We start from the raw sequence: 11,716 nt of genomic DNA on the forward strand, positions 1-11,716 counted from the left end.
AAGACAATACACAGAGATAGAGGCTAGCTGCATTCATCCTCTATTCTTAGATAAAGAGACGGCAACTTATTATCCGAACATTTAAAAATGTTAAAAACTCTAGTTCGCATTGACGGCACTTTGAACAGTGGACGTTACATTTCAGATGTGTTACGACCCGTGGCGCTACCCTTCATTCGATCCCTGCGAAACCCTACATTTCAGCAGGATAATGCACGACCGCATGTTGCAGGTCCTGCACGGGCCTTTCTGGATACAGAAAATGTTCAACTGCCGCCGCCCTGGCCAGCACATTCTCCAGATCTCTCACCAATTGAAAACGTCTGGTCAATGGTGACCGAGCAACTGGCTCGTCACAGTACGCCAGTCACTACTCTTGATGAACTGTGGTATCGTGTTGAAGCTGCATGGGCAACTGTAACTGCACACGCCATCCAAGCTCTGTTTGACTCCAATGCCCAGGCGTATCAAGGCCGTTATTACGGCCAGAGGTGGTTGTTCTGGGTACTGATTTCTCCGGATCTATGCACCCAAATAGAGTGAAAATGTAATCACATGTCAGTTCTAGTATAATATATTTTTCCAATGAATACCTGTTTATCATCTGCATTTCTTCTTGGTGTAGCAATTTTAATGGCCAGTAGTGTAGTTTCGACATTTGTTAATTACGTACTAACTTTACGTTCCAGGTTACAAACGTTGCTCAATGTGACACCATCTGCGTCTAAGACAACTCGGAACTGCACTAGAGATTGCTCTACTGCTGCCTGAAATATCTCATGTGGGATCTTAGCTACCTCCCTCGGTAATCCCATATCCAGTCTCCAGTGTTATTTAGTGTCCCGTTGATAAATCCTGTCCTTCAAGTAACACCACAGTCAAAAATCACACTGTTTTAAAGCTCGTGATCTTGGTGATCTCGCAGTTTGAAACGATCCACTAATGATTCCGTTTTCTCCAGATGTCTTATAGAGTAACCGAGTGACCTCATGAGCAACGTGGAGCTCCATCGTGCATCAAAACAGGTGACCCAAAGAGCCTCTCTCCTGTAGAGCATGGATCACATATTGTCGAATCAGATCACGGTAACACGTGCCTTTCACAGTGCATGTCCTTGGGATCCGAGTTGTAAGCACATTTGCTCTATTTTTGCACTTATTATTATTCTCGTGTCAGAAACGTACAGGTACGTGTACATACACTTTACACAGTTATGATTAAATTACTTTTGACCAAAACCTGGCCACGTCCAGTACATTTTCTGTTGCTTGTTGAAGGTCATCTTCTGTACAGGAGACTGGACGCAATCGACACCGAAGCATGTGCTGCACTGTCTGTTGTTCTTCACTGTCACACTGAATATCATTTGGATCAATGTATCCTCATTTTGCCAGGTTAACGTTTGATCTTCCGACTCCGGATCACGGTCTATTCAGGGACTTCCAAGTTGTCAATTCCCCGTCATGGCCTGAAGTTAAAGCTTCAACAACTCTTTTCCAATGAGGGGGAGGGTTGTTCGTAGCCCTCCATAGCTGTAACCTATCTTTTTCGGGTTCTAAGTTGTTTGATGTCCTAAGGAAACTCTTCCTTGACTTCAATCGTTGCGGAAGCGGTTCATGCTCATTCAGAGGATGAGTAATTTCCTGTTCTACTGCCTTTCTTTCCTTGTTCGCAGCTGTCTCTCTTCGAACAGATGGTGGTGCTATTCCTGCGAGGTGATAAAGCCATTCGACTGGAGTGGGTTTCAAGCAGCCTGTTATAATTCTGCAGATTTGGTTGAGAATTACATCCACATGTTCTGCACTAACTATTAAGCTACTGCACTATTTGATTGCACTATCTGATCAAAAGTATGCGAACACCTATTAGTCGTCGTTAATATGGAGTGTGTCCGCCTTTTGTCGGTATGACAGTTTATACTCTTCTGGCGATATTCTGTGTCTGAATGTATGGTGGAGGAACGGCAGCCAGTTCTTTCTCGAGAAACGAAATCAGAGAAGTCAGTGATGGACGCTGGGGGCTGGAGTGAAGTCGACAATCTAACTCATAACAAAGTTGTTCCTTTGGGTTCATATCAGAACGACTGAGTTCATGTCAAAACGCTGGCCAAGCTACTCCATTTCAGGAACATTATTGTCCTCAAACCATCGACTCACAGATGCAAACACCTATAGTTTGTGAACTTTTTGAATTTTTCCTCTCCTGCACGCAGAACACAATGCTGTAAAGCGTTTTATATACTTCCACAGAGTTTTCTTAATAAGGGGACCACAGCTTAACCACAGAAAGCACCCACATATCGCATCACTACTTCCTCTCTACTTCACTACTGGCATGCACATGATGACAGGTAACGGTTTCCAGGCACACCTCATACCCAGCCCTTCCATTAGAAAGCTATAGTGTACAGCGTGACTCATCACTCCAAATAACTCCTTTCTGGTCATCCAATGTCGAGTGTCGTCATTCTTGATACCATCTCGCTTAGCACTGACTACAGATATATGAGCTGTGCCATCACTGTACCCCATTATAGTCATTATCTCATTACGCATAGTCATTGTGCTACATGGATTGCTGGTAGCACTTTGTAACCCACAAGTGATTTCCGCTGCAAATTTTGAGTGATTTTAGTAAGAACCCTTCGCAATGTTCAACAGCTCCTATCTGTCATATATGAGTTCTGCCTTGTCTTGATTTGAATGGGTTCTTCCTTTACGTTTGCACTTCACAATCACATTACTAACAGTGGACTTTGGCAACTTCAGAAGAGTTGAGATGTTGATGGATTGTTACTCAGATCACATCTAATGACTATTTCATGTTCGACGTCACCGAGCTCTCCTCGCCTACCCATTCTGTTCTTACTTCTTCACTACTGGCAAAACAATACTCCCCACTTTCTCTTATACTGATGGGTCCACCTGTCGTGACATCTAGTGATTATTTCCACATCACTTAGAGGTTTCTGGATACTTTTGATCAGATAACATACGTATTTATGTAAAACGTTTTATCTTAATGTATTTTCTTTAGGTTGATTATACCCGTGGAGGGCTGAATGGGGTCATCCAAAAGATAATAAAACCGTTTGAAATATCCACAGAAGAAAGTAGTGTATGTTTGATGAATGTGCTTTCAGACTAACGTGTGGGACTGATGACCTCTCTGTTTAGTCCCATAACCCCCCACAATTAATCAGTCAATCAATCAGATTAATATTCATGCCAGCGACGCTGTGGTAGGCACATTTCTCGTCATATGCAGCTCAACATTGTTCTGGTGAAACATGATACGTTGAGTTTCCTGGAGGAGACTCAGTGGCACTGGATGTCAACCCTCTCTGATATGGCGGCTGCTGTTCTAACTGCCCAGAGCTCACTGCAGATGAGAAAGCATTTTTTTGTCTAATAGAGTTCCGTATCATTACATTTAAACACTATACCAATCATCAATGCAAGCCGCTACTTGCTCTAAAAAAGCAAGAACGAAGATTTAATAACCCGTCGATGATTAGATTATTGAAGACACAACACAAGCTTGGATTATAGGAATACACAAATGTGTTTGGAAATCTTTGCAGTCTGTTTTAAAAGCACAGTCTTGACGTTCCAATTAGGTGATTCGAGTTAGCTGCGGAAAACGTAAAACTTGACAGATGTGTGGTGATCTGAATCCCACTCCTTTGGAATGTACCATCTGCCTTGGTGGTAGGTCATTGGCACCACGGTTGCATGTTTAAAGGGTAAAGTTTTAATGGGACTTGGAGCCTGCGATGGAATGCCATGACAGAATCAGGTCATAGCCAAAGTCAGTTGTTGCTCGCCAATGAACTGCACGCTCAGCAGCTTGGCAACCTCCTCCATGTCGACATACCACATGCGCTGATGCTGGGCCTGCCCTCAGGAAGAAACTATAGTCCGATTACGACAACTGGCTCGTCGCTCTAGCCCAGAACATTCGCCGCAACCAACAAACGCTGTCTTTACCGTGAATTCAACAGGGAGAAACAGTATTAAAATTCGACTGAAACGTCGAACAGCTGGGCACTTATGTGTTCAGCTCTGCACCACTGATTCAGACGCATCTACCACTGCCAGGACACGAACACTGCCTGCTACCTTAGCATCTGAGCTCCAGGGCAGACCAACACTTTGCCACCATTCCGTGAGTATGACGTGAAGGTCCAGCCATGCTCGCCATCGCTGGGGTAACAAAACAAGGCTTCCGTCAAGTGGGCAGTACCAAGACCTTCTGCAGTGGAGAGTATGTCGGTGGCCACACTATGTCCACAGCGTGGCAGCATCTTGCCATCTCAGCTCAGCGTACTCACATCACCTCAGAACTCTGCCTCCCTAGCAGCACTTGGACAACACTCACTGTATACCATCATCAGCTGTCCCAATACTGGAATATTACAGGGGATCATGGGACCGCGCCAGAGCGTAGGGTGCACTCAGGAGACCGTTTAAACTAAATAAATCAATAAAGAACTGTTGTATAATTACCGCTGGTTTATCTGAAACTTCCTCAAACATCACACCTGTCTCTCAAACCATCTATGAATCCTACAATGTCCACAGAAAAGCACATTCTGACAAACAAGAGCTATTCATATTCCACTTCTACCCCATTGCATTTTGGTGCCAGAAGTGAGATTGATTTGGAGACAGGTGGATCAACGACGAGCAAGAAGATACACAGCATGCTGATGGCAGAAGACTGCAAGCAATGCTTCGTCAGGGACAACTTGATTTGGAAGTAGCAGCCTGAACACTAATATTCACTTGTAGGATTCCCCACATCCTTTAGTCTGGCATAGATACTATTATTAACTACCAGCTGATTGAAAAACAATACGCTTATTTCTCACACGCTAGCATGCAACTTCAGAATTATAGCTTTGTATTTTCATGCAAATTATATTTGTAATACTGAAATATTACATATCACAGTCGCCATGCACACTTATGCATGGCTGCATGCAAACTTCTGCCATCTGGCAGACTTACTTCCTTGAGGCTTTCGAGAGTTACATCTCAACATATTAAGAGCAACGAGATACTGTAAATCTATATTTGTTAGACAATTCATTTTTGCTCTTTGTTGGTCCATAAGACACAGTTTGTCATATATTTAGTAAGTGTTAATTTTCACTCATTTGTCATAGTGTATTTAATATTATTCGATGTTATAACGTGTTTCTCATGTATACCCATTTTATTGCAGTTCCTTTGAAAATAGCGCAACCGCGAAGCATGTAAGGTGTATTACAACCAATAAAAACTGTGGTCAAGATAAAAGTGTTATTATACTATCCTATACCAGCCTCTTTATCACTGCATAACTGCTGCAATCTAAAACAATTTTAACCTGCTTCCTGTACGCGTATTTAAGCCATGACCCTGTAATACCAAATTAGTTTTTGTATGAAATTTAACGAAAATATTTGTGACCAAATACGATGCTCATGTCTGCGTCACCTGCGTAGCACAAGAAGGCACAGCCTTCAAATTTTTTTTAGAGAATAAGCAGGAGAAGTTGGCTCTTCGGATTTGTCTTCGCCGTGCGGAGTGGCCAGCGCGGTTTGAGGCGTCATGTCGCGGACTGCGCGGCCCCTTCCCGTCGGAGGTTCGTGTCCTCCCTCGGGCATGGGTGTGTGTGTTGTTCTTAGCATAGGTTAGTTTAAGTTAGTTTAAGTAGTGTGTAGGTCTAGGGACCAATGACCTAAGCAGTTTGGTCCCTTAGGAATTCACACACATTTGAACATTTTGATTTGCTTTTCTACTCCCAACTATCTTAATGTAATCATTGTGGGCTTTAGCTACAAATGATTAGATATATATATTTACTTTGAGTTACAAACATGTTGATGCTCTATTAGTTCACCAAATCTCGCGTTTGTCTCAATATTTACTGTGTTACGAGTTTTATTTTTCAGTATTTCTTGCAAGAAAGATGCAACACTTCGATGTGGCACCGATCCGTTATTGGCGTGACTTCATTACTAATTTGCATTGTTCATTTTTATTTATTGTACTACCAGAGCTTATGGTCATTCAGAGAAGAAACCCGAGGTTTTCAAATCAATCATACATCATAGGGCAGTTATCAAATCATGATATACAAATTACATTTTTTAAAATGAAATGGTCCACATCCTCTGTTGTGCCGTTCCCAAAACCATTCTGGGATACTTACATTCTTCATTCTGGTAAAATTTCGAAATATTTTACTTGGTGGAGTTGACAGTCAACTCACAGCCTTCCACTGGAATTTTTACCACCGGTACCATACTGCCTTCCATTACCAAATTAACGTTTATCTCATGCTTCAGGCTGTGTACTTTCAATAGATCTCTTCTTTTAGTCACGTTGTGCCAAATTTTTTTTTCTACAGTTCAGTTCAGTCCCTCTTCATCTGTTATCCGATCTACCCATCTACTCTTCCGCATTTTTCTGTAGCACCATATTTCAAAATCTTCTGCTCTTTTCTTGACTGAGCTGTTTATTGTCCATCTTTCACATCTGAACGAGGCTATGCTCCATACCATTACCTTCAAAAAACACTTCCCACAACATAAATTTACATTAGATGTTCACAAATTTCTCTTTTTCAGAATTTTTTGGTGTTATTGCCTATTTGCAGTTTATAACAACTCTCATCAGTCCACCATCAGTTATTTTGCTGACCAAATAGGAAAACTCGTCTGTTGCTTTGAGCGTCTCATCAACATCATCATCAGTTTTCCGCTATATTAGCAGGTCCTTTGCCTCTCCATTTTCTGCGATCCATTGCTTCCTTCTTAAATCTGCTATATGTTGTACCGTCCATCACGTCATCCAGTATCTGAAATCTCTTCCTTCCTCGCTTCCTTTTCCCTTCTACATAACCTTCTAAAACTGTTTTCATCAGTCCGTCATTCTTTCTTAATATATGCTCAATCCAATTTCTTTTTCTTCTTTTTATTACATCTAATAACTGTCTTTTCTCTCCCGCTCTTCTCAGTACCTCTTCATTTTTTACTGTCCATCCAACTTATTCTTTCCATCCTCCGCCATGTCCACATCTCAAAGGCCGCAAGCCTTTCTCTGAGTTTCTTCCTCTAAGTCCATCTTTCAGCGCCCTACAGGTTAACACTCCATACAAGACATTTTATGAGTCTCTTCCTGAGTTCAAATCGCTGCAGAAAATTCTCCTTTTCTTATAAAATGCCTCTTTTGTCATTGCTATCCTTGTTTTAATTTCTGTGGTGCACTTCCAGTCGGTGTCTATTCTGTTTCCAAGATACTTAAAATTTTGCACCTGTTCTAATATTTCTCCATTCAGCATAATTTCTATTTCTTTATTTCCTCTTAGCGCCAATACTTTTGTTTTCTTTGTGTTAATTTTCATTCCATAATTTTTTCCGTTAGATTCAATGGTGTTCACCAAATCCTGTAATTCTTGTTCCCCTGTGGATAGAAGGACCATATCATCAGCCAACCTCATGAGCGTCTCATATCCTAACATAATTCTATAAGTGTCTACTGATTTAATTCATTCCACTAGGTTTGTTCTACTTTTGTTGATACTCATCTTATAATTTCTTTTCAAGAAATTATCAATTCTGTTCAAATGAACTTACTATCCTGTAATACCCAGGAAAGAATTATTATATCATTGGCAAACCCAAAATTTTTCATTTTTTCTGTCAGCACTCTCCTTTCCGAAATTTCGTCTTAGTTACCTTGACTGCTAGCTCAATGTACAGATTAAACAACACTGGACAAAAGCTACATTCCTATCTTACGTACTTCTCAACTACTGCTTCCCTATCATGTCCTTGACTCCTGTAACAGCATTCCCTTTATTTTACCGACTGCCGATAACATTTTGCACTCTGTGTTTCATCTCTCTTACCTTCGAATTTCAGAGTCTATTCCAGTTGATATTTTTCAATAACCATTACAAAAAATGATTCAAATGACTCTGAGCACCATGGGACTTAACACCTGGGGTCATCATTCCCCTAGACTTAGAACTACTTAAACCTAACTAACCTAAGGACAGCACACATCCATGCCAGGGGCAGGATTCGAACCTGCGACCGTAGCAGCAGCGAGATTCCGAACTGAAGCGCCTAGCACGGCTAGGCCACAATGGCCGGCAGCCATTACAAATTTTTAAATTATGTATAGGCTTTTTCTAGCTATAACAAGACCTGTATGCTTCACTTGTTCCCCAAGACTGTCGTCTGATGACTTATGTCCAAACAATCCTTGCCGTAATTCTTCAAGAAAGTTCCTGAAACCGAAGATTCCTTGCCCTGCTGTGGATATCACTATGCTTCAAGAAATCTCCACACTGTAGCTGAACTTACGCATGATCCAATATGTGTATCACATTCAGGCTTTGGATTAATGAAGATTTGGAGTACTCTAATTCATGGTCGTGACCCTCTTTCCCAAAAATGTTTTTATGAAAATTTATGTACTCTTTTAGCCTCTAAGATTGCTAACACAGAAAATTTAGAAGTTACAGAAGGACTGACCACTGAAAATACGATGAATATGATTATTATAAGATAAGAACTTACCTTTTCTTCGTTGAGTCTCCAGTGGTCATTTTCTTACAAGATTGTTTATTCTTCAGGAAAACACTATTCCTTAATATTTCTCCACATTTTATTGCACATTTCTCTGACCACAAAAGTGAAACATGCTATTCGCACTATTACACAAAAGAAAACTTTTCCATTTTCCGGATCAAGAGACACACAATAAATTCTCAAAGACAACTGAGCCAAATACGAATTGCAGACAACCCATCTCATAATTCCTGACTGCCTAAAACCGATTCATTTAGCGTGTTTTCAGTTCTGTGTATGATTCCGTTGCTTTCAAGAGTTGTATTGTCAAAACAAAGATTTCACAAGCAATAAGAAAACAAGTAAAATATATTTATTTTTATAGATACATAAATATAAGAGAAAAGGTGTTAGTGAAAGACATTTCATACCGTTATAAAATACGGTTTAAAAATTTCAAGATATTGCTTGATCACAATATTTGTTCACATTCTGTTACATAAAAATTTTACTGCAAGATAAACTGGTTCTGAAGAAATTAACTTTGGTTTTAAAATAAGGTGATGGTTCTTTATCTACTGAGCAATAAACTGCCATTTGACATTATGCAAAATAAATTTTGAAAACAATAGGATCCACATGGAATAAAGAAAGAATGAGTCAAATTACGTTTCTAATGGATACAAAATCTTTCAGCTATAACTTTTTATGAAGTGAGATCTATAAGATTGTCAGTTAAAGACTGTAATTTCTTAAATACATCAGAATATGGCATGCATACTTAAAAGTCTCGAATTACATCATTTAAGACCTAAATCTGAATAAACATTACAGTAAAGGAGGTGGAATCGTATCTTTCGGTACACCCAGAGTGATACCATAAGGTTCGATTGTACTAGGAAGCTGTAAATCTTTCTTTGTTATAACATACCCTCAATACAATACCGTGCAATGTATGGAACATTTAATCCCTGCAACCAACTGATCATTCCATATTTTGGAAAGAAATTATTGTTTATAAAATTCCCTCAAAACAATCAGACCTTTATTTCAAATAGAAGTTATTTTGAATATGTGCTGATGATGAAGTCAAGCATTAATATGCAGATGTAAAAAAGTAGCAGTATCACCATAAAGCAATACATTATTGTGGATTTAAAGAAATATTTGTATAAAGGTTTCATTGAACAAGTGTGTCAATAGGTGCAAGTATAATTACAAAACTATAGATGACTATTTGACTGTAAAAACCTGGAATGTTCAAAACATGTTAAAAGAACATACAAATTATTGTTTTTCAAGATCATTATAACCATTACTAAAGTGGAAAATTTAAGATTTACAAGATTTTTGTACTTCACAAATTGAGAAAGTTCTGCATAGAAAAAAATTATTATCCTTTAATACTCAAGATACATAAATCAAAATTAAAAAGATATTTTTCATCAAATATATAAGACAAAACATTTTTCTGCAGAAAAGTACAGAAAACTGTTTTGTGTCTTGTATCTTGGAGTGAAATTACATTAGGTGTTCCACAGGGTTCAATCATGTGCTTCCTTCTGTTCGTGATATATGTGAACAACCACTCTTCTTATCTGAAACAAGAAGGTGAAATGATACAAGCATCATTATTAATCCAGTAAAGGAACTCCAATTGAGAATGACATAAATAAGGTCTTTGGAAAAGTCATTAATTGGTTTTCTGCAAATGGGCTTGCTCTAAACTTTGAAAAAAATGCAGCACATCCAATTTTCTGCTGCAAAAAGTACAGTTCCTTCAATAATTCTAACACATCAACAGAAGCCAGCAGATGGGGTAGGGCCTACTAAGTTTTTGAGTGTACAAATAGATGAGAATCTTCATTGGAAAATTCATATTTTGGATCTTCTAAATCGACTAGGTTCAGCAAATATTGCAATTAGAAAAATTGTCAATTTTGAGGATATAGAAATTAGTAATCTAACGTACTTTGCATACTTTCACTCTCTGATGTCACATAGAATAATATTTTGTGATAACACAACACTTAGACAAAAAGTATTCACTGTTAAAAAGAAAGTAGTTAGACTAATGTATGGGGTTCAAATTCGCATATCTTGTAGGCATCTTTTTAAAAGATTGGGAATTTTTACAACAGCCTCACAGTATAGTTACTCACTAATGAAATTTGTTCTCAACAACATGGACCAGTTTAAAAACAACAGTGACATTCATGGTTATAATACCAGAAAAAAGAAATACTTACACTATCCTTTACTCAACCTCTCTTTGGCACGAAAAGGGGTAAAATATGCTGCTATAAAAATTTTCGACAAATTACCAGAATAAATAATATGTCTGACAGACAGCAGTAATAGCTTCAAAAGTCATATTTCCTTGACAACTACTTCTATACCATATATGAATTCTTGAATAGGAATAAATAAATCTATAAATAAAGTATATGCATGTTGTGCCATTTAAGGGAATGGGGTAAATAATAGTAATATCAATCTTTAACAATATACTGTAACATATATATATATATATATATATATATATATATATATATATATATATATATTAAAAAATCTTGTTTCATATGTGCATTTCTTGTGCACTGTACATGTTCCACATCATAACAGCTACTTTAACATGCGATTGATCAATGGAACAAGAAACTAACTTACTAACTAACAAGTGGGTAAGTTTTATTTAGGTGTATATAAATGTTAAACTTACTTAGGAAAGTATATATAAATTGTGACAAAGTTCTCTTTGGTGCAAAAATCTCTAGAAACAATAGTTTTTTTTTGTCATCTGTCTTCTGACTGGTTTGATGCGGCCCACCACGAATTCCTCTCCTGTGCCAACATCTTCATCTCATAGTGGCACTTGCAACCTACATCCTCAATTATTTACTGTATGTATTCTAATCTGTCTTCCTCTACAGTTTTTGCCCTCTACAGTTCCCTCTGGTACCATGGAAGTCATTCCATCATGCCTTAACAGATGACCTATCATCCTCTCCATTCTCCTTATCAGTGTTTTCCACATATTCCTATCTGATTCTGTGCAGAACCTCCTCATTCCTTACCTTGTCCACCCAATTTACAAAATTCGTCTGTAGCACCATATCTCGAATGTTTCGATTCTCTTCTGTT

This window comes from Schistocerca nitens, chromosome 9 (genome assembly GCF_023898315.1).
Source record: "Schistocerca nitens isolate TAMUIC-IGC-003100 chromosome 9, iqSchNite1.1, whole genome shotgun sequence".
Lineage (NCBI taxonomy): Eukaryota > Metazoa > Arthropoda > Insecta > Orthoptera > Acrididae > Schistocerca > Schistocerca nitens.